The following is a 24,074-nucleotide window of genomic DNA, read 5'->3' as shown; positions in this document are numbered from 1 at the left end:
ATCACGGAGCCCACATTGCAACATTGTAAAGGAAAAGCTAATCTCTAACACACACCTGCTCAGATTCCTTGGCGGAAAATCATAAGGATTGTCGATTCTATCAGTGCTGCAACTCTACACAGCACTCTTTTTGGGATTTTTGCGGTTTAGTGCACCAGTGCTTTCAAGCACATGCAGGACGAATTTGCGTGCCCTCCAATCTATACAAGGTCAGGCGCTTCGCACATGCCTGGGTCTCCCTCGCAGCGCATCACCAGTTGCTACCATTGCAATCGCCCAGGACTACCCACTCTCGACGTATATAACCCTTGACACCCTGCGGTTCCACATACGGCATCTAACAAGGATTCCGCAGCACCACCTTGTGTCAGTGGCGAATCAAAGACCACACGCAGCGTTTTAAAAGGTTATAGCAGCCCACCAGTCGTCCATCCCATCGCAGTTCACCCCGGCAGCACGGCCTTCCTCTGCACTGTGGTGTCTGCAGGAGCCATGCGTGCGCCTTACGAATCCGGGCATAACGAAAAAATCGAACTTATCGACACCGGCCATTAAACAGTTGACACTCTGCCTACTCCGCGCCGCATACAATCACCGCACTCATCTGTATACATAGGGTTCGGTCTCAGGTACAAGTTAAACCTACGCCATCGTCATTCCTGCGAGACAGACCAGTATTATCCAGCAAACTTCGCATCGGACAACCTCCACCGTGTCAGAATTGACCGCTCTTCGTGCGGCTGTGCAGTACATCTGTGCACAAACACCCCGCAAATGGGCTGTGTTCTGTGACTCAAAAGCAGCCTTAGTGTCTTAATTCTGCTTTACGCCATGGCGATCACCATCAACTCGTAGCTGAATTACGACATCTTCAACACCAGGCGCAGGAAGAGGGTCATGACATCGTCTTCCAGTGGATACTGGGACACTCTGGCATTGTTGGAAACGGCGCTGCTGACGCTGCAGCTCGAGTGGCTCACGGCACTGCCAACATTGTCCAGATACTGTTGACAAGAGCCGACGCAGCAAGACATCTGCGAATGCTTGGCCGAAGAGAGCTTTTAGCGTCATAGTCCTCTACTAGCAACTCCACATGCCATCTGCACCGCCTAGACCCCTTACTCCAACTCAGTCCTCCGTCCGGACTCTCCCGCTGCGATGCTACGCTATTGTGTCGTCTGTGGCTGGGAGTGGCGTTCACAAATGCCTGCTCCAACTTAATCGCAATGGCAGACTCTCCTGCGTGTGAGATCTGTGGGTGCGACGAAACTATAGAACACCTTCTTTGTAACTGCCCTCGGTTTCAGCGTGAACGTGCACTCCTCGCTGCAACACTCCGCCTTTTAGATCCTCGGCCCTTAACTGAAGCCAAGATTTTGGGTCCTTGGAATAAGCCTTATCGCAGAGGACAGCTTTCAAGGCACTTTTCAAGTTCTTGAAGGACTCTGGACTGAGTGCAAGATTGTGAACTATCCGTGTGTGCCCTGTGTACTCTGCAAGTAACGGCCAACGGACATGTGCAAAAGTGATCATCTCTCTTTGCTCTCTTCACTTTCTATCTCTCCATCCGTTCTCCTTCCCACGTGTAGGGTAGCATACTGGGCGCTGCCTAGTTAACCTCTCTGCCTTTCCGTCTCTCTCTCTCCCTCTTAAAACGCCATCTTCATCACGCACCTCAACATGTAAAGCTACTAGCATATAAATAGTTCGTTAGGTCAAAGTTGGAATTCGCATCACCAGTTTAAAATTCCCACGAAACTTATCTCATTAATTCTCTTGAGTCCATTCAAAATCGCGCGGCCAGGTTTATTCACGCATCCTATGCTTATGACATTAGCGTTTCCGCCTTGGAAACGGCATCCGGTTTACCATCCTTATCACTCCGTCGTCGCACTTCCAGCTTATCTTTATTTCATCAATTCTTCAATAGCCCTATGCGCACCGCTCCTTACTCTCTTCCTCCCCCAGCACGCATGTCACTCCGCACCTGTCATCATTTTCATGAGGCCCGTCCACTCTTGCGCACTGTCATCTTGTAAATTCCTTTTTTCCTCGCACAGCTGCTGACTGGAACGGCCTTCCAGGCGACCTTGCCACCGTCACCTGTTCATCCAAGTTGATTGAAAATGTAACAAATTATGTGCACTTGTAAGAATGCCCATTTATTATTAGTTTCCACTCCTATGTAATACCCCAGTCATGGGGCCTTTAAGGAAATAAAATAAATGGAATGAAAATGAAATCGTTGTGAGTCAGCGCCTTAATGTCTTGTAAAATCAAGGAGGATTGATACCGGTCATATTTCATTGCAGTTGACAAGCGTAAATGTATTTCGTTTATTTTCTTAGTGCTGCTTACTAGTCGCAACAACTAGCTCCGTTGGCAATCCACTCTTCTGAGATAACTTACGCTGACTCTATAAAACCCAATTAGACGGCTGTACCTCTCGCTTGCCATAAAGATCTGAAAGGCACCTTGAATGATGTAAAGTGGAAAACAACTGCATGTAAGTACACTCCGTCTACGTTGACACTGAACACAGATTATTTGACGTGATCTTTTTCTACGTTTTCTTCGCCTACAAACCACTATTAAGGAGGCAACCCCGTGGAATCAATACCTCGTAAATGGCAGGGAGGCCACATGACAACGCTCGACGAAATGTTGCAGGATGTCACCGATGTGGAAAACCCCAATGTCACCGCCTACCTGCGCCCCACTCTAAGCACGTATACGCCTATATTAGAGGAAGAAAGGGAGTATGCTTCCTAGGAAACTAGGCATAGGTATAAACCAGATGTGTGCGTTAAGAGACAAGGAGGGCAATGCCATTAGCAACATGGATAAGATCGTTAATGTAGCCGGAAAGTTCTACAGAAATATATAAAGTAGTGAATGTAATAAGAACGTTAATGATAGAGACAGTAGCGCAGAGCAATGCCGCATCCCGCCATTATTCCTTCAGTCGCAATACAACAACAGCTAGGAACCGCGAGAGCCCCTGGCTCCCAGCACTTCAAGGCAAGGAGGCTACGACCATGTGAGAAGGGCTCCTTGTGTTCGGGGGTATCTGTTGCTATACCATCGTCCTGGCTTCAGATGACGCGGTTGTTGCGACGCCCGTCGTTTCTTTCAATCTTTCCTCTCACATATCATAAAAACTTGTTGTTGGGCTAGTTGGTCAGCCATGATCTCAGAAGCACCAGCTCCAACCAGTCGTCCGTCCTCCTTCTTTCTTGTCCGTAGTTATTTTTTGCCCCGTTCTTCTGAGCTCTCACACCTCTTCCCTCGACACTAGCCTGGGCCACCTATGGGAGCCCCACCATGGCATCCTAGAGCGCTGGAAAGTGCAAAAGATCAATCGGACTCTTCATAAGCGGCTAGCCGCACTGCAAACATAAATTACTGAACACTTTGAGGAGCTTTGCCGATCAAACTGGGTACAGATTTGCGATATTATGGCTGGAAATCTGTCCTATAAATGGAGGTGGCAAGTCATCCGTCACTTAATTTACCCTACGCAATCTAAAACAGCCACACAACACCACGTCACACGCTTTATACACACAACTCCCGGTACATCAAACTCCCTGCCCCCTATGCAGGCACCCCGAATGCCAGTATCGACGCGGAGATATCGGAAGCAGAAGTCAGAGCGCCCCTCCTGACTCTCCGCTCTAACTACACTTCAGGAGTTGACCGTATCTCCAATAGCTTGCTTCGCAGTTTGGACGATCTGTCGATTGCCCAGGTCACGGGGTACTTCAACACATGCTGGCACGAGGACTCGCTTCCGCAATCCTGGCGTCACGCCAAAATCTTATTCATACCCAAGCCGCACAAACCGCTCACACCAGCAAATATTCGTCCCTCCCATCTCACTAACATCATGCCTGGGCAAGCTTTTGGAGCATGTCGCACTCGCCCGACTGACCCGACACATGACGGAGCAGGACCTCTATCCACACAGAATGATGGGCTTCCGTCCCCACCTGTCGGCACAGGACGCCATGTTCCAGCTCACAGGATATTTTCGACCCCCTAATACCGGGCCATACAAAAGCTGTCCTCGCCTTGGTCTTTCCAAGACCTTTGATTGTCTAGACCATCAAGCCATCATGGCGGCGCTCTCCCCCTTGAACATAGGTGAGCGTATGTACAGATATATTCAAGCATTCCTTACTAACTGCACTGCCGAATTTCACTTCGGTACCCACATATTCCGCCCATAATCCCTTAGTAGGGTTTGCACCCCCCAGGGATCTGTCCTCGCCCATTTTCTCTTCAATGTCATTCTCGTACCCCTTTCCCGCAAACTACAAACCATCCCTCACCTTCGACATGCACTCTATTCTGATGATATCACGTTATGGACCACACATGGCAGTGATGGAGACACATAGAATGCTCTGCAGTCGGCAGCTACCCTCACCCAAACATATGCGCGGAGTATCGGACTGTCATGCTTTCCGGAGAAGCCTTAGCTCCTCATACTCCGCCCCACAACCAGAAACTGCCCCGGCGGATCCTCCCCCGCGGGGCCTGGAGCACCTCACCAAATAGGAGGGCTGGGAGACAATACTGCGCTCCGAGGACCCGGCCAAGCAAGCCACCGCCACAGGCCGGGCTGCCAGCGTCATGAGCCTCCGGTGCTACAACAGATAGCGAAGTCACAAGTGTGGCCCGGGTTAAGGAGCTTCACAGAGACTTGGGTAACCCACCTGGGAACATTGATGTGATTTTTGACGGAACCTGGCTAACGCGCAGCCACAGTTTGCATGTTGCGGCAGGATTTATTATTGGGATGTTTACCGGGCTCGTCATAGACCACATCGTGTTATCCAATTTCTGTCCAGGCTGTACAAAACGGCCGTGCGGGGGCCCAAAGACCTACGTGTCCGAAACTCCCCTGTGCCTAATAAAGTTTCCAACACAACCCCACATCTCCTTTACCTCTCCTACTGTCTGCACGTGGCAGCGAGTGTGGCTCAGCTTGAGACCGCGGCGGAGAGGGGGGGGGGGGGGGGGTTACAACTTTGTTGCCACGAAATGAAAGGAATTTGTTAAAGCTGGGGCGAGTCCAGAGTGGCCCCAGTCGGGGGCGACCTGTTGAGCTCGCGTGATTAGGGCCAACTGCGTTCTTTTTCTCGAACTGGCCAAGATCTCCCGTTCCAGATTCCTCTGCCGAGGGAGCTGGCAAGAGTATCGTCGCGGTGAGTTTGCTAGCGCATTCACATATTATATGGTCTTGCGGGGCGCGCGTCCCGTCCCCGTAATGCGGGCATGCAGAGTCGTATTCACCGTTTGTTATTAAACATTCGGTAGTGGGTAAGAATGGCCTTTGTTTGTAGGCGTCTGAGCGTCGTGGCTTGCACCTTGTCCATGTCGGGGTGAGGGGCGAGATACGTGCATCTTAGCTCGCAATAAAAATTTGTAATCTCCGCGTTAGGGCGATGCACCTCGGCGTTGGCGTCTGTTCCCGAGAGGTCTTTTATCCCACGGTGGGTTAAAAATCGCGCTAGATGGTCTTCCTTCTCGTTTCCGGAGTTACCCGCGTGAGCCGGAACCCATACGTGATTGATGTTGTGATCGAGAGTTCGCTTGCGCACTGATCGCAGAGCGAGCACGTTTACCGAGTTTTTGGGGAAATTTTCTTTTTTGTGATGAGAGAAAAAGAGCCTCTGATTTTTCTGCCAGCGATTTTAACCCAATCCGCTCCAAGTATTTCTCTATTACATCTATGGCTCTCTGAAGTGTGCTTCCAATCTGTCCGTCGCTACCCCAGCTCACCAACAGCGTCAAATCGTCCACATATATGGTGTCAAGGAGATTTATGATTCCGTCCAAATACCCTGGTAGCCCAATCTTTGCTACATTAAACACGGTCGGAGAGAGAACAGACCCTTGTGGCGTCCCTCTATTGCCAAATCTAATGTTTCCGAGTGACGGTCCGTACAGCCCGATGCTCGCAGTCCGATTTGAGAGGAAGTTCCTTATGTTGTTATATGACTTGACTCCAACATTTAGCGCGCTAAGGTTCTCAAGTATGGCCACGTGTTTGACACTATCAAAAGCTTTGGAGACGTCCAGTCCTACAATGACCCTAGTATCAACAGTCCATCGATTACCTGCTCCTCAGCTCTAGCATGACATCACATGCCGATAGGTTTGATCTGAAGCATATCAAGATATCAGGATAAAGATTATCTTCCACGAATCTATTCAGTCTGGCTTGAATTACGTGCTCCGTCAAATTTTCAACGCAAGATGTGATGGAAAAGAGTCCAATTACAGTATAAGTTTTGAACTTCAAGAGTACCACAGGATTGTTTTGGATTTTATTTTCAGACTTGGTATCGTCCACGTGCATTGCACATGTTTCCGCAGTCAGAAGAAGAGTGGCCGTCCCTACAATGTGCAGATGTCTTTTCACATTACCACCGGCGTGACTCGTACCACTGCCTGCAAATTCCCAGCAGGAAAGAGTGGAGCCTGCAGTCACGTGCTTGCAGCAGTACGCCTGCTAGCCCTGTTGAAGGAGCAGGGATTTGCAGAGCCACCACCAGAGCTTGCTTGCACGGAGCTTCCTCAGCAGTGGAGACGCCCAAGACAGAAAAGCATCAAGCCTGCAAGTGTTCTCGACGGGGACTGGCGAGCCCCACGAGAAGGCGGTGCGCAGTTGCCAGTGACTGCTCGCCTTTCAGGTGCAAGCCTGGACTGCCAGGATGAATCTAGCCAAGTAGACGCAATCCAGTCACTTGGTGCTGAGCTGGAGGCACTGGTTGACCTTCCTTTTGCCGCTGTTTTGCGGGGCGTACAGGTTCCTCTGGTAAATACAAAAGCAGGCCTTGCTCTAGTTGGCTCTCCACTGACATACCAGCAGTCGGACAGTCCACACGATTTTAAGACCTGGATATCATCCACCATAGCCCCTGGTGCAGGCACCAATTGTGCTGTCCTACGACTGGAGCTGTTTACTGGTGCAGTGCCTCACACATTTCCTGCTGTCTTCACACCTGAAGAACAACAAATTCTGATGGTTAGCACATTAGTTGTTGCTTTCGTTCACTGCATTTATCGGGTGCTTTTGAAGGTTTGCCATGTGTTTGTGGTAGCAATTGTATACCTAATAAAGGGGGTTGTACCAGAAGCAGGTGAACAGCTGGCGGTGTCTCTCTCTCTCTTTCAGGTGCTTCGGACACTAGAACTGCTGCAGACGATCGATCACTAGACTGGTCACCAAAAAATTCTGCTGCACTGTCTTCTACAGTCAGTGCTTGAACAATAGCTTGATCTGAAATCTGATGTACTTGTGGACAGGCGCTCAATGTTCGCTTCTTGGGTGATTTGCGAAGCTGTTGCTTTTTGCCAAAGCTAAACACACTGGGGCAGGCTGTTTTTCGCAGTAAGTTGTTGCCGCATGATACACCAGGAATAAAGTCTGATTGCAGGAAATGACTTGAACATACTCTTGTGCATTTTGTCACCTTGAAGTATTTCCCTTCGTCGCGCTTGATGGCGATGATTCACTTTTTGTATAATGTGGCATCTCTTTGGAAGCGATGATAAGAGACCTGCAGGTTTCAAGAGTGGTACATGTAGTTAAAAAATGTATCAACAAATAATTCATCACTAACCTATATTTGCTATACATGAATATTTTGACCAGCGCGCGACATTTAAAAATACTCCGCCTGATAATAAACATAGCTGAACCGCAACGGTGCAAGTGTTTGTTACAAGGCTGTTGTGGTCAATATGCATATTTGTCCAGCGGGCACTTTCGATCGCGATTTTTCGCGATGCGGATTATTAAATAAATTGCGATCGGCCGCAATCGTAGACGATCGTGTTGTGCGCTAGAGCTCGGCAAACTCAGTGCGGTTCGGTTAGTTGGACCGCGTAAGAGGGATAATTGATCACGATCGTAAGTCCCCGTGTGCCACCGGCGCGAGAATGTGCGTCCACTGTTTTATCCGCACTATCCAGCACCTCAATCACGGCGCGAATGTTAGCCTGTACCTGAGCAAAGCTCAGCATAAATGCACGCCCTTTTGACCACGGGCTTACAAGAGCGAGCGCCATGCCCCTAATAATTACAGCCTTTGCACATTCACAGCATCTGAATTTGCTCTAACGACACGGCTGCTGTCACGGCTGTTGGGTAAAAAAAAAGTCGTGCTGCTGTACATGCAGAAAACACGGGCACACCGCGGGTGTGACGCGAGAATGAAAGGAAGCCTTTCACAACTTTCACTAACATCGGTTAAGGTACAACACGGTACTTCTCTAACCAGTATTGTCATTTTTAGTCAACTGCAGGTTATGTATCTTAATTTCCTTTCCCTCCAAAACCAATTAATATTTTTTTCCCCGAGACGACTATTAATAAGGGCTACCGGGTACGTCCGATGTTTCCCTACCTCTCGGGCACGGATTACACGGGTGTCAAAGTAAATACTACGCACCTTGATACCGCCTGGATCCTTGGGTCTTCGCTGTTTACACCAGGAGACACAGCAGTGCGTCGCCATTTTCTTTAAACGATGTGGGTCGATCTGCGGCTTGTGAATCCGCGCGGGCCTTGCGCATACAGTCTCCGCTTCCCATAGAGTAATGGCGGTTATGCTGCTTCCTCGCCGTTACCAAGATGGCGGACCTAACTCGCAACTTGTGAACGAGATGGCGCTGCGCATTTCGCATATGGTCTATTGGCCCTACCATCTGGTAACCTCCACGAAGTGACCACGTGAGAAAGCAAAGTTTCGATTCGAGATTCCGCAGCTGGTGTTGTTGAATATCTCTGCCACCTATTATCATTTTTAAGGCGAAAGCCTTTAATGGCTCATGTTGCGTCCATCCGTTACTCTCTTGCGCCCATGGCCTTCGAGATCACCAGTGTGCGCTAGCGCACGCGGATAACCTCGCGGGCCATGTTTCGACACTGGTAGTTCACTACGCATGCGCGAGGTGGCGCAACAGCGCAAGCGCTGCGTCCGCGCCAGACGCCTCGCAGCTGCCGACCGAGCCGAGTGCCGCGCAACCTCCCTCCTAGCGCTCCCTTCAATGGAGCTTCAGAATGCGGACAAACGCAAGCACTTAATTAAAATCTGACCCACACATCAGTGACACAAGCAGCAATACCGCCGTGAAGGCTTTCGCCTCACCGCACTATAGGTCAACAAAGTGCCTCAATTTTTTTCTCTTTGTGAGACGACAAAGATTGTTCTTCCAACAGCTGCAGTGGGTGCAAATAGGTACACAAAACAAAGAATAATAAAATGTTTATTCAAATGTCCACTGTTAAATTTAAAATCGCATTACAGCCGTTGCACAGATGAGAACTGATTCACTGCAATCGCATTTGGAGTCCTATCGCAGCCTTGGCAGTAACGGCACAGGCATTTTCAAAAATATGATCTGTACATGTTCTCCAATGACAAACAATTAACAGTGCATGTCAACACGAAAAAAAATGCCTTAAGATTGAATGGAAACAAAGGCGTCCTAAATGTTGGTTAGTGCAAATAAAACAGCGGTTACAATAACAGTAACAAAAGCAGAAAAACAAGAATCCGAAACTCCTAAAGCACTAATTACGTGCAGCCGTTCCCGTGTGTGCCTTTTCAATGCGAGACGCAGTCCGATTCAGCTCAACCTTCGTTTTTCTCCGACGCGTGTCTCCGGTAGGTTGAGTCCTGGGCGATGCCGAGTGCCTCCATGTGAGGCAGGCAGGTGTGGAGGAAGCAGCCCTGGAAGGAGAGGGCGAAAAGCATTCAAGGGATGTGGGGATATATCAATGCCATAAACTAGGCGGGGTGATTAGCACTTCTGGAAAAAAAGGTGTCGAGGGCCTGCCGAGATTCGCAAGGGTAGAAACTGGGGCTTGTTGGTACATTTTCAAGGGTAGAATTGGTAGCGCAAAAAAATACAGGGACACAAAAAGACAACACCACATAGCGCTTTGTGGTGTTGTCTTTCTGTGTCCCTGTGTTTTTTTGCGCTGCCAATTCTACCCTTGAGATTCGCAAGTTGCTGCTCGTACTCAAAGAAGAGAACGATGTAAACAATAGGTACGATTATAAAAAGAATCAAGGAAGCTTCGGAATGTGTGCGCTTGTAGAACAGTTTTCCACGCGGACCAATAGCTGATGCTTCTTAACAGTGAAAGTTCTGTTCCACAGGGCCAAGTGCAAAAAAGTTGTACACATGCCTGAAAACCCACATCGATGTATAACGAGTGGCAGTAGAATTCACATAAATGTTTCTTATATGCAGCTTAGCTGGCCCCATTCTAAACGGTTTAAAATCCGCCTGTATCAGGAATCCATGTTGAACACAGTGTAGAGCCAGCATCGCAGGATGCGAATTACCGCGTCGTGCGTCTTAGAAATCGTAACATTTAGTATATACAGGCCGGCTGCACTAAAGATTAGTTATGTAATGAACGTTAAACCGTGCTGAACCTGTTTTTTGATGTCACCACTCGAAACCCATTTCGCTTCTTCGATTTCGACTGTGTAGGTTTACCTTCTGTTTTCGTTGACATTATTAGTCCTGTGTGCCGCTGATATGCACAGCAGTTTTTCCAAACGTGAACTATATCATGGACATAGAAGAACGGCTCAAAGTGTTTTTGCGAAGATTTTATTCTTGCGAGTCATAGCCATAAAAGTTTGTTCCGTGAATAAAAATTGCTACATAAGCCTACAACAAAGTTTTTTATCATGGGAGATGTTTTCATATCAACATTATTTTATCTACTATGGCTGACTTTCCTGTCATCGCGACCAACCTCATTTAAAAAAAATTGTTTAATACATTCAAAGCAGTGGGAAAACACAATTCGTGCTACGTGAAAGCCGATGAGCAGGCAGTGCTGGGAGACGGAGCGCTCGCGCTAGGCCAGCTGGGAACAGAGAAGGCAACAGGGAACGGACAATTTTGCTCGGGGTTGGTACCAGTCGTATTAGTGCTTACGCACGAAAAGAGAAATTGGTAGCTCTGGCAATGGCACGTAGGAAGACACAATGTTTAGTTTTGACACCAACTATTGCAGTCAGCAAAATAATTTCGTGTTGTTGCGAATTCGCTTACACAAGAGTAAAGAATGATCTGTGCGCAAAGTTACGCTTAGACGTAGTGTCAGGTGCCCGAGGCATAAGCACGCGCAAGCTTCCACACGTGCACAGAAACAAGAAAGCCGAAGAAGAATTCAGTTTACTAATAAAACGTGTCCCCACAAAAAAGCAACTCATAGCGCTGATTCAGCTGATGTACTATAGTCGGATACAACTCAAGAACGAATTGGCAAATGCCACTCAAAGGATCCCCATTCCAGCCAGTGGTATCGAGTGATTCTCCACCTTCATCGATTATCCCCATCTGGCCTTTGAGCGATACCTCTGGACCTGTTATATTCGGAAACAAGTCAACAAAAATGCAGGTTTTCCCCGTCAGAGGACACCGCTTCCAGCCAGTGGAGTAACTTGATTGTCTTCACCCTGTATATGAGACAATGGAGGGAGCGGCGCCACAATGCATAGGCGACTATCCCGGACCCTGGAGCTGTAGGGACTGGACTATCCTCTTTCATCTGCCGCTGACTCCAGGGATTGTTGCACTAGCAGAGTGATGAGAATCGGCCGACACCAACTAGTAGGCTGGGTTTTCCTCCGAACCGCACCCTTGACGCTGTCGCATTAAAAAGATTTTGAGCTCCTAACCGACCATTGAGAAGAAGGACACGACAAAGCTAAAGGCCTCTTCACCAAGTGCAGGAAACTCCATTTGTTTTCAGTTTCAACTACTACAGCGCACCTGGTGACTGAAGGAGACGTGATGTAAAAAAAAACAAAGAAACAAAGAAACAGAACAAATCGTGGACATCCACGCAGCATGGCAAGTTAATGTCGGTGCCTGAATTGTCTGAGCCATCGGGGAACGAAGCTGCTTTCTTAGCGCCGTCGCAGGTTCAAGCCGTTTTCGGGGATAAAGTTATTTCAGCGGCATTCCGTTGACATGACAACACTACGACGCTCCAGTTGTCTTTCTGCCGCCCGCTGCAGGAGGAATCGGCGCGGACGTCAGCATTGCCTGGGCTACGATATGTAGAGCAAGTTTCTTGCCCCCGAATTAGCCCTCCTTCGTAATCTACAAGAACCATTACTGTAAGCATGCATTTATGTCGGAGCCTTTTTCTTCTTAGGAATGCTGCTTTGTTGTTCCTCTGCCTCCACAGCCATGTGATTGCACTCTGTCACGTGACTCGACGCGCCAACCACATAGCAGCGGAAACTGGCCACACGCTCTGAGTGCTGTGCAGTTTACAACCCTTCAAGCCCACTGTTCTCCGTGTCAGAATTCATGCCTCACTCTCATTGGTTGACTTGGTCTAACGTCACGACCTCTGCCGAACAGTAACAAATTGTATGCGGCGACGAGCACAGCTTTTTCTCCGAACGTCAGATATAACGCTCATGCGTTCAAAAGAAAAATAAACCACGATTGAAGCAGTACAGCACGCAGTCACACAGCTGCAGAGTTGTAAGTTGAAGCCTACCTCTTGTCATGAACTCGTGGTGCACGATTGCTCCGACGCTCGGCCGCATAGCGGGATCCGGTTGTAGAATCCACCGGATGAGGGCGCTCGCGGCGGGGGAGACAGTCGAGGGGATCCTGAATTCGTTACTATTGATTCTGGCCAAAGTCTTTTTCCTTGTTGGTGACTTGAAGGGGGCACGGCCCACTTGCAGCTTGTACCTGCGGAAAGCAGTTTTCGGCCGGTCAGTGTGCGCTGGAATCCGCGCACTATCCTGTAGCCGACATCGCAAACACAAACAATCACAGCTTGAAGGAGTGCGGGCACAGGCAAGATACGACACCCTTAACGGCCAATCACCACGAAAAGGTAACGTAACTGCGGGCAAACGACGCTCGTGATACACGGAAGTGCCCGGTTTTGAACGTGAAGAAGATCATCTGATTTTTTTAAGATGAAGACGAATCTTATAGCGATTTTTGTGGATAATATTTTCTCTGCAGCAATTGTTACTTCCTTGCTGGAAGATACGTATGCCCTGTTGCGCACCAGAGAATCACGCCAACAGGTGACCAACCGTACTTTCTCGCCAAGTGAATTAACGCACTTCCCGACTGGTGGCCGGCGTCTCCGAATCCCAGCATAAGAGGTGTCAGCGGAAGGACTTTGCAGAAGACTGCCCGCCAGGTTAGTGGCAATGAGGGTTGCAAAGAATAGTTTGGGCTAGCGGAGTAATTTGATCGTTGTGAGAAACAGCCTGAAAAGGACGAGACAGGGAAGAAGGAAGAAGCACATTTGCAGTCTTTTTTAATTATTTGTCGCGTCAAGTTTGCGCTGTTTCATGGAACATTTTTAGTGAGCGCCCAATTTATTGAGTATTAGGTTTTCTCGGAACCGAAAATTAAAGCACCATGAATGTTGAAAAACAGAAAAAAATAAGGTTCATGATATCTATCACAAATATCCGCAAGTGCTTTGTCCCTATAAAAGCGCGCCTGTCAACATAGTGGAATGAACAAGCACAATTCATCCCTGTAGGATAGGGTGACTAGTTGAAATACGAAAACTTAAGGCGCCCGCAATTTGTTATAACTTAATCAACCTTTTATATATAGCATCTAGTTCATTCGTAAAATTCACATCTATTTGACTCGACGTAACCCGACTGCGAGCAGAACTCCGAAGTTTGAACACCACCCATCACAACCGTACCTCTGGCCCGACTTGCTTCACCAGCTCCAATTACAAATGAATGCCACGGCCATTTCTTCCGTCGTTATTGTCACCACAAGGCAAGATAGCCAAGGTTTTGCAATTTCTTATATCCACATTTCGAAGAGTAGACTCTTCCTTTAATACTTTTGTGGGCGAATATACCTATATGATAGGTATTGCGAACTGTCGTTGCAATCATTAACTTGTAACCAGTTGCAAACAGTTCTGCGCAGTCATCAGGTGAGACTCATATGATGCACCCGACGGCCCAGATGTCCGCTTCGTAGCTGTAGCCCTTCAGGGTCAGCATCTCGGGGTCCATGTAGTTGGTGGTGCCGCAGATGGACCTCTTGAGTTGCCCCGGGTAGTGGACGCGGGTGGCGAGTCCGAAGTCGGCCACCTTGAGTTGCCAGCCTGCGGGGAGGAGCAGGTTTCCGAGCTTCAGGTCTCGGTGGATGACCTGCTCCTGCACCAGGTACTCCCAGGCGAGGAGCAGCTGGCGCAGGAGGTGCAGCACCTCTGGCTCCGTCAGTGTCTCACGGCACTTGTGCAGCTCCTCAAGAGACTGCGGAGTAAATGCGCTAATGAAGCCTGGGGAAGACCTTTGAAGGCTAGCCGCGCTTAAGAACATGATAAAGAAAATGGGGTCCCTCAGGATTTAGCTAGGCACATGCAGCACATTTGTTCAAATCACGGCCGTCTGGAGAAAGCTTGATTGAAGTAATTGCTTTCCGTTGTACAAAATACAGTGCCCACTCCAAAATATTAAATGACAGTTTTCGAAACAACGAAGGCAGTTTTCATTTCTCGGCTGCGCCCTAAATTATGATTCAAGAACACAATGTGGCCGTTCTCGCAAAAATTGAGGAAACAAATAACTACCCAAATACATATTCGCCTAACCCAAATTCATAGAAGCAGTGTGGAACACAGACAGCCTTAAATATCCTCTCATCAGGTCTTGAAAAATAGATAAGTGAAGTGCCGTCAGTTGCGTAAGAGACAAAACGTCTCTAACGGAAGAGTGCGCCCGGCGGTCGCATTTCGGTGGAGGTAAAATGCAGGAGGCCCGTGTATTGTGCGAAGTCAGTGAATGTTAGAGATTCCAAGGTGGCCTAAATAATTCCGAAATTATTCCACTACAGCGTCCCTTAGAAGCTGTGTTGTTTTGAGAAGTTAAAGGGACCCAGAAAGGGGGTCTCAATAAAGGTGCGATCTGCCTGGGTTGTTAAAAGACGACGGTTCATAATTATCCCCCAGCAAGAATTATTTTTATGCGTTTTTGTGGAAGCCGAGTTATATGCAGACTAAAATTGAACTTCCGCGCCTTCGCGCCTTTCCCTCTCCTCTTGCACGCCACAACGGCGGCGCTGCTCCGTCGGCCCCACTCACTCGGCCACTCCCCTACCTCCGCCGGCTGCGGAGCGCGCCGATTGGCCACGGCCGCGGTAGCGCGCGATGTATGAATGAATTTGGCGCTGTGAACCCCCGGCTGCAATCGTCATTTGCAAGACGTGACGTCGTCTGCCAGGTTTCCGCGCAAAAGCTCGGCACCGTCCGTTTCCGCGAGGTGCGAAAGTGGGAAATTATAACAATTTATTGTAAATTTCCCGCTCGCTTTTGAGGTCTCGTATACGTGGCATGTGCGGTCGGGGGCCTGTACTCTACATAATGCAAACATTTAAAGCCAAGATCAAAGACCCCTTTCTGTGTCCCTTAAAGCACGATTGAACGAAATGAACATACCTGTCTTGTACATAGCTCCAAGATGATGTACACGTTCTTAGCGTCCTCAAAGTGGCTGTGGAAGCTAACGACGTGCTTGTGGCACAGGGTTCGGCGGATGTTGATTTCCTCTCCGAGCTGTAGATAAATTAATTAGTAATCTCGCAGAAGGTTGTACTAAGCGCGAAGAAAAGAAGGTAAAGTGGTGGGCTAAGATGCTGGTACTTATGATTAATAAAGACGTACGCTGAAATGATAAAAGCCATGATGATGGCAAAGGTAATCGGTCACCAGCGTGTAAGCTTGACATATCGTATCATATGGGACCGGATCTCACCGAATCACAGGCAATGGTTCGGTTGCTTCCCATTGACGCTTGAAAGCCGCAGAGCATGACTAAAGAACAGTAACCTATACGCGTAGGTCTAAGCGGATTCGAAATCTAGAGTGGATACTCTAGCATAATAGAATACGGCCGCAGGGCCCAAATCCACGAAACGTTTGTGTTTCGAACCGGCTGGCTTTGACGTCTCGTTATTTTGACGTATGCGTGGGTAGGGCGAACATTTTAGGTGGGCGAGAGGGAGACAACAGCCGATCCGCGATCACGCAATCTTTCTTTTTCATTCGATAGAGGGCGCTACTCATTTTGAACCTGCGCGCGAATCCTATGCCGTAGCTCGCCCTTCATTACTTGCGTTTTCATATGATTTGGTGCGTCTGCCCGCCTCGCTGTGCCGGCGTCGCCAGAAAAAAAAGGCTGCGGTTCAACGTGGTGTCAAACCAAGTGTCAGGGTCAAGGTGAGGTACCAAATGGCCATACTCTTATAATCCCGTGGTCATACTACCATAGTTTGGGGCATACTACCGCGGAATTAATTTCGGTCTGGCCGTGTGAGGCATTGAAAGTGATTGCCTGGTGCACATCGAAGTCGGAAGTTGTACCCCCAAGAGAACAGCACTCAATCTGAAAGCCACAAAAGTAATTTTTTTGTCCTCAGTTTCCAATAAGGAAAATTTCTTCAAACAGAGAAGAGACAGCATGATATAGGAACTCACATATTGCCGATGCATCTCCGATTTAAGATGGCTCTTGGAGACGATTTTGCCCGCGTACACCACGTTCGCTTTTTTGTCCACAAACTGGTAACACTGCGCACATCCGCCCTGAAAAAGAAATGCCAGCCTTGTTGCAAGGACATCCAAATGACGGCTGAATGCTTTCGCACTGTGTGACTGAAACACTCAGGCAGTGGATTCCTTCACTCGAATGCGAAATCGGCTTGATGCCTAAGTGCTAAAATAGACCACAGCACTAAATTCAAAACAGCTGGGACTAATAAAAGCTTAATGAGGTATGTTTCAAAGGTAAGATGCAGTTCACAAATCATAGCAGACAGGAATAATTTGGAGGCAGCCCTTACAAATTCACGGGAAAAGTGCAAAAGTAACGTTTTTCAGCGGAATTCTCTAGTAGTTGTTCACAATAAGCCCTCTGGGGCGTTAAGACGCCTTTTATTGGCCCAGTAATGGCTGTATAGTAGAGGACGTCAGAAAACAGGAGAATTGCATTAAATAATAAACTGAGTAATATGACTTTCAAATTAGAGCTCTTCACAAAATCACCATGTCTGTAAGCGAATTCCCCTGGTTTTGCACAGTCGCGGTCGTCCGGTCTACATGACGAGCTACCCTCCCTCCGTCTCCCAAAAGAGGAACCCGCCGCGCTGGCTGAACGCATGGGTATAGCGCCCTGCTGCTAAGATGGAGTTCGCGGGTTCGAATCCGGCTGCAGCAGCCGCGTTTCATTCGAGGCGAAACGCAAACAGCGAACATGTGCTGAGCGGCGTCGGTGCCTATTAAAGATCCACACGTTGAATAATTAACTAATTAGGTGGTGTAAATTTCTGGAGCACTCTTCAATGGCACATCTTTATCTTTTCCTTTCTTCACTCCTGCCTACCCTTACTGCGCGGTTGAGGTGTCCACTGAGATGTCAGAGCAATCTTCCTCTTTTGGGATAACCAACCTTCCCAATCGGGGAGGGGGAAGGCCGAGTAGAGAGTACAGGCGCCTGCGTGCCCTCACAACAGCCTTTAAGAGGGGGCGCTCCGCTCCAGTTTTGTGCAGTGTTCCTCTATATGCTATACAGAGACACTAAACTCGATTACAGCTCGAGGAAGAAGCAGCGCAATTCCCTCACAGGAGGCCCTCCAGCGGCGAACACTCCGCCACTTCGCTTTCTTTCGAGCAACATATATACATACCCCAGGCAGGATTATATTTGGGTTGACCTCTTGGGCAGGACGACTTGCGGCATTCTCCTGAAGGAGCCTATCACATTCTTTGTGGAGAATCCTTAATCCCCTTGCTTTTAAGAAAAGGGTTTATCAGAATAAGGTGAACTTACCCCCTAACCAATACGGGTCCTACGTGGTCGAAATTATTCGTGTGCCCTTTTACACCCTCTCCTCCTCGGCATGGTTGAGGCGAGCCGGTCTCTTAGTACAAAACGCTCCTTTGCTTAAAGATGCATTGTGCAACTGTTTCATGATCGATGGATTGAAGAGTGTAACTAACCAGTTTCGTTGATAACCGCAACTCATAGTCAGGACTTCTAACGGAAAAGCAACCATATTCTGACCTCTACAAGAGCCGTCTGTGCCAAAAGTAATCAAACAACGGGCTTTGATTCTCAGCTGCAGAGTGGAGACATTACTGTACCACTAAAGTCTGCAACGTCTCGAAAGGTCAGCCTAAAGCAGGGGACGCATGTCCGGCGCGCCGTTTCCGAACTGCCGCCCCACTTCAAGCAGGGACACACGGAACTGCGAGCGCCGGCGCGCCGCTTCTCTCAAACTCTGCCCACAGCCTGTGTCAGCTTGCCATCGCACAGCGGTGCCTCGGTGTATACGCTTCACGTCCGCCCAGGAAAGACAAAACAGCCCTGCTATCGGAAAGACTGCTATATTCGAGAAGCGACAAATCATGTCTGCGCAAGGAGCGAGGTTTCGGCAAAAGCGCCACCCGCGGGGTCGTCGGGCAACAAACGGCGCTGCTGCCTGCTTGCCCTGGTCGTCGCTAGGCCTGATCGTCGCTAAGCCCCTGACGGCGCTTCGGGATTCGCGTGTGCTACAATAAACGGCTTACTCGTGACATCGCTTTAGCTCTTCGCAGCATTATCTCATAATAAAATTAAAATATGGCTGCTATGAGTAGCGGACCTAGCGAACGCTAAGCGAGCCGCACCGCCATGGCGGGCAGCGGCTGCTGCAAAGCTGTTGTGGCACCAAAGTTGCTTCAGTCGCACTCATGGCGGAAGGAAAGAAAGAACTCACAATGACTGACAGCTATGTTCTAGCAACGGCAGCATGCCCTGCACAAGAGCCGAGCTTTCGGCAACGACCCCTCTCGCGGGCGACAAACTTGTCTGCTGCCTGGTCGTCGATAAGCCTAGCCAGTTTCGCATCGATGCCGCCGCTGAAAATGTTTTGGAAATGGCCAGCGCTGTATTAAAAGGCATTACTATCATCGCCCCTTTATTTTGAACCCGGTCTGGTAATTAAACAACGATATGCTCGATTTCCGCGCCGCCTTCAGCAGAGGAGGTAGCAGTAGGCCATGCGAGCCGCCGCAGCAAATCGGCTATAGAAAGAAATTTGCTTGTATCGCTGTCATAACTTCCACCGGCCTCGGCATTAACCAATAATTGTCTAAAGTAACTTATTTTTGACATTTCTCTCTCCCACGGCGTGTTATGAACGTGAACCAACAATAAATACTAGCGCACTTTTCAGGCGCCGGCGGCCGGCATTGCACGCTGGCAGGCAGGCCCCGAGAAGAGCTCCCCTGCGTCATCATGACGTTGGCGCTCTCCGCGTTGGCATTGGCTGCCGCTTCCGGCCAGAGCGGGCACGGCGGACGCGGTGCGCCAGGCATATCTACGCGGTTCGATGCATCCGGTACTCGCCGGACATGTGACCCCGCCTTGAGGGTTGCCGTCACCTTACACGTCCAAGCTGTGGGACCTACAACTTCACAAAGATTTTAAAAGTATGCATTTTGAGTTAGAAGACCGCTTTTTGAGGAATTTTTAGGAAGACGTTTTTTTAATGTTTTACTACATCCGAATACAGCTGAGAGGCGCAAACAAGCAGGCTGGTTAACTGATAAAAATGGTTAACCTTTTACCTATTATCGTAAGACTCTTTAATTACGAGAGGTGTGTAGCCCACCGTAAGTAATATTCTTATCAGTTTTTTTATAATTTCGAAAATGCCTTTACCACCATGCCCAGCAAATTTCGCCTTTTTCTATGAGTTACGTGAACTGGAGGGGTTGCTTTGCCTGCAGGCTTTTTTAAAATGTGTTTGTTTAGGTGCAATCTATACAAAATTTGTTCGGCCAGAGCGCAGATGGTAACCGCTTTTTCGAAATTCTGAAAACTACTATGAATATTGCTAACAGTGGGCTACACGCCTGTCAGTAATTATAGAACCTAACAGCGATAGCTAAAAAGTAAACTATTAGGTATTGGTTAACCCGCCTGCTAATTCGCCCATTTTAGCTGTATTCTGGAGTACTCCGGCGCTCGCAATGCTATGCCGCAAAGGTGGTCTTGTAAATGAAAAACCTATTTTAAAAAATTGTCTGAAATCTTAGAACACCCTTTATATAGAGCTTATCGGGCGCCATTCTTGCTGCGCACTGATAACTTCCGGGGCCTGGCTACGTTTGCCAAAAGCTGTACATTAACCTACTCGCACAGCGTATGAGCCCTCAAGCCTTATTTGCGTTTTACCCAACGCCAGAAGCGACAGCAGCAATTAATATTCTGATTTTTATCACGGGTTGCTGTTATAATCAGGCTATGCCAAAAGGGTACCTGCAAGTTCTGCGGTGTAGAAAGTACCATACCCGTTGTCATAAGGTGACATACCTTGCCGAGGATCTTGCCGGGGGTGTATTCCGTCTGGGAATTCGTGTCGATGACGACATCGGGAAATTCGTCGTTGGTCGTCGCACTGCTAGTCAAAATCTCTCCGCCAGCAGCCATCATCAAGAAGATAAAACGCAATCTCGATTCCACGCTTTCCACAGCTGCAATGCACACTACCACACAAGCACCAGCGACTGGTCTCGGCAGTGCCGTTGCTGACCGGTGCGCGACGGTTTTGAAAAGATAGCTTCATAGCACCACGTGCATGAGAAGAAGGCGCGCTATTGGTTGGTGCCACTGGTCGCGGAGAAGCATGCAGTGGCCGCACCTAGGTCGGGCGTTGTCCTCCGATTGTAGACGACCTATTGTAGTCTATTGCAGACGCCCTAGAAATCCCTCCCCTTATATTGCTTCGGGAGCAAGCTTTCTGGATGCCTCGGGTCATCCAGGCTGCTGTGTTTTCCTGGGAATCGAGCTGTTTTGGGTGATCTCATCACACCTTAAGAGGGCTCACCAGCTACCAGGCAACTCAGATTTGAACTTTTTCTGTCAATAGATGGCAGCAATTATGTACCACAAAAAGGAGGGAACTTCTGTTTCCCCTCCAAGTGGGTAAATTTTACCGCGACACCTAATTTACTGCGACACAACAGTATTAGTTCTTCCGCGAACAAACAGTAGGGTCGAGAACTTTCTGTGTATACACTGCCAAAGCTGGGCGACGAAATCACGAAAGAATAACCCGTCTCAAGGGGTTGTGGTTACAGAATTGACCTTTTTCCAGTAACCCACCACTCAGCCGCCACAAGGAAAAGTACGTTTTCCTGTTTGGGTCCCTCTGAGCTGCCTTGCATCTTTTCTGCGAAAATACATTTACAATGGGCCGCCGCGGTGGCTGAGTGGTTACGGCGCTCGGCTGCTGGCCCGAAAGACGCATGTTCGATCCCGGCCGCGGCGGTCTAATTTCGATGGAGGCGAAATTCTAGAGGCCCGTGTACTGTGCGATGTCAGTGCACGTTTAAGAACCCCAGGTAATCGAAATTTCCGGAGCTCTTCACTACGGCGTCCATCATAGCCTGAGTCGCTTTGGGACGTTAAACCCCCATAAACCATTTACAATGGTAGGGTTGACTATACAGACTGTAGTTAGAGGCAGTGTTGGATTCGCCTAACCAGAACAGGCAAGTCATCTTTTGACACACCCTGGGAACACCTCCCTTCGGCACTTCGGCCGGCTATTCCGTATTCTGCGTATTCCTCCGTCGCCACACGCAATACAAGCCTCGCGGCCGTGTAAGAGTGTGGACGCCAATTCGACGACGTGGACTCTGTGAAAAGCTTTTTGCGCTCTCATTGTTTACGCTGCCAGTGTTTATTTAGCAATGTATTTGCTGCTGTTGACATCAGTTTTTGTTTCGGCATCCAGCCGATGCTTCTTTGACATAAGCTATGCCGCGAATCTGTTGTACTACTTGTTTGTTCGAGTTCAAAACCGTTGGCGCGCGGGAATGTCACTTTGTTATGCGAGATGCGATCAGCTTTATCTAATTGGAATGAAGCCAGGCGCAACCATTTCGACAATATTTTGGGTTGTTGTAGTTTTTTTAGCCTCTTATCTTGAAGGTTAATCTTCGATGACCACCGATCATGTTTGTTGCTGTCGGCGTCGCCGAATTTTTCAGTTTATTTATCGGCGATAGTCACTTCAGTAACTAAATTACTGCTGAAATACTTCGTTTCCTGTCTCCTTCGCTGTTGATAATTTCACCACGAAACAAATCCGACTTGGGTAAAAGGGTGAGATGTGTGGTTTGCGAAAGCACTGAGATCGTCCTGTTGTTATTCGTGGTGACTTCGAACGCGAATTTCGTCATTGCACAAGCGAATACCAACTGTTCTGGACAAAGTTGCTAGTAGTGGTTTATTGTTAAAAATAATAAAAATTGCAATTTAATAGAAAATGGCTACTGGGGCCACGTAGCCGCGTGTGCTCTTTCTGAACACGAACACGGCAGCGCACCTGCATTGTCATAACGTCAGGCGTTTGAAGGCGAAAATTTCGCACCTACTATGGTTTCCAAAAAACTCTCACTGTGGGCTCTGCTTTTTTATGTTTTTGTTATATATTTTATATATTCTATATATTTATGTGTTGTATACTTTATATAAGTGTTTATATAGCGCCCCTTGCGAGCGTTTTTCCGATTGAAATGTGCGACTTTTGGAAGCGCAGTGCAGGAGGTGCGACTAGGTGTGCCGCATACCCAGGCGTATCTAATTGAGAGAAGAAAGACGGTTGGGGAACGCTTGACACATGCGGTACCGGTTCAGAAGCAAAAATCGATGATTTTGCCAGCCAGGCCATGAACGTTTGACATCACGTTATTTATACCACGGAGATGTCTATTCTGGAGTAGGGGGCTCGGAAATCCGCGAGCTCCTTTCAGGAGACAGGGTGAACCCACACTTACCCGCGTACAGTGGACAGCACCTGCATTGATAACGCGAACATTCTGCAGACATATGCCTGGTAAGGAGAAGAATTAGGGAAAAAGAGCGACGCTCGACCAAAGATTCGTTAGAGAACAGATGTTTCGATGCCGATACGACACATTCTGCTTTCACTAGCTTGGAGCCCAAAGCCGAACGTTGGCTTCGACCGGTTCTCATGACGTCGCAGTTAGAGTGCAGAGGGGCTGAGCAAGGAAAGGAAGGAGACGGTCCTTTCTCCCCTTGATGTGCGGCTGTTGCACTGGCATACATAGTTGTCCGCGGGTATGGCGTGAAATCGCAGGTGATTGGCAAGTGCCTCAGTGAAAGGAGGTTAATCGCTACGTCATGACAATCGGTCTACGCCATTAGCCCTGTTTACATGAACCCGATAGCGTCGGTCAATTCGGGGGTAGGGTTGAGCATGGTGAATCCAACCCAACCATTTCGTGTTTACATGAGCTCGATTTTAGCGATTCGAGACCAGTACAGCAGTAGCGACACCAAGCATCGAGCAAGCAGTAGCAGCCTCCAAGACTGAGGCACGCCATCGCTCTATCAGAGGTGCGATGGCGCACGTGGAAAGCAAGTTTGCATTTATCCCCTTCCCTCTCAATAACCCTACTTTTCGACCCAAGAGCGTTTAGAAGCACATCGGTTCAGGGTCGAGTTGAGTCACCTACCCCTTGCGGCGGAATTGACTGGACCCGACAGGTCGACTCCCGGCTCGGAGCGCGTACCAGTGCCGGTTTTCAAACAACCAGCCGTGTGGGTTCATGTAAGCGCCATCCGCTATCGGCTCGAGGCCCTCCTATGAGGAATATTTGCAGCTTCATTCTTGACTTGTATCGACACCTGGGTCACTGCGCCCTTGCGCTGGGCAAGGAAAAATGCTGTTCTCCTGCACTGTCCTGTATAGGGAGCCCCCTTCCTGTGTTTTGGCACTAACAATGCCTTATTGTGTGGCTGCTGGGAGAGGATGGGGGGGGGGGGGCACTCTTCGGTGTGACCTTTCAATCCACTTCCTTTCCGCACCAAGAGCTCGTGCAAATAACAAACGCAGAAAGATAGTCCTTTCCGAATACATCGCAAGCGAGAAAAAAGGAAAGATAAAGCTCATGTCCGTCCAACCTCTGAGTAAAAACCTGCGCGCACGAATAGACA

Source organism: Amblyomma americanum, chromosome 11 (genome assembly GCF_052857255.1).
Source record: "Amblyomma americanum isolate KBUSLIRL-KWMA chromosome 11, ASM5285725v1, whole genome shotgun sequence".
Classification (NCBI taxonomy): Eukaryota; Metazoa; Arthropoda; class Arachnida; order Ixodida; family Ixodidae; genus Amblyomma; species Amblyomma americanum.
This window is presented reverse-complemented; position numbering follows the sequence as displayed.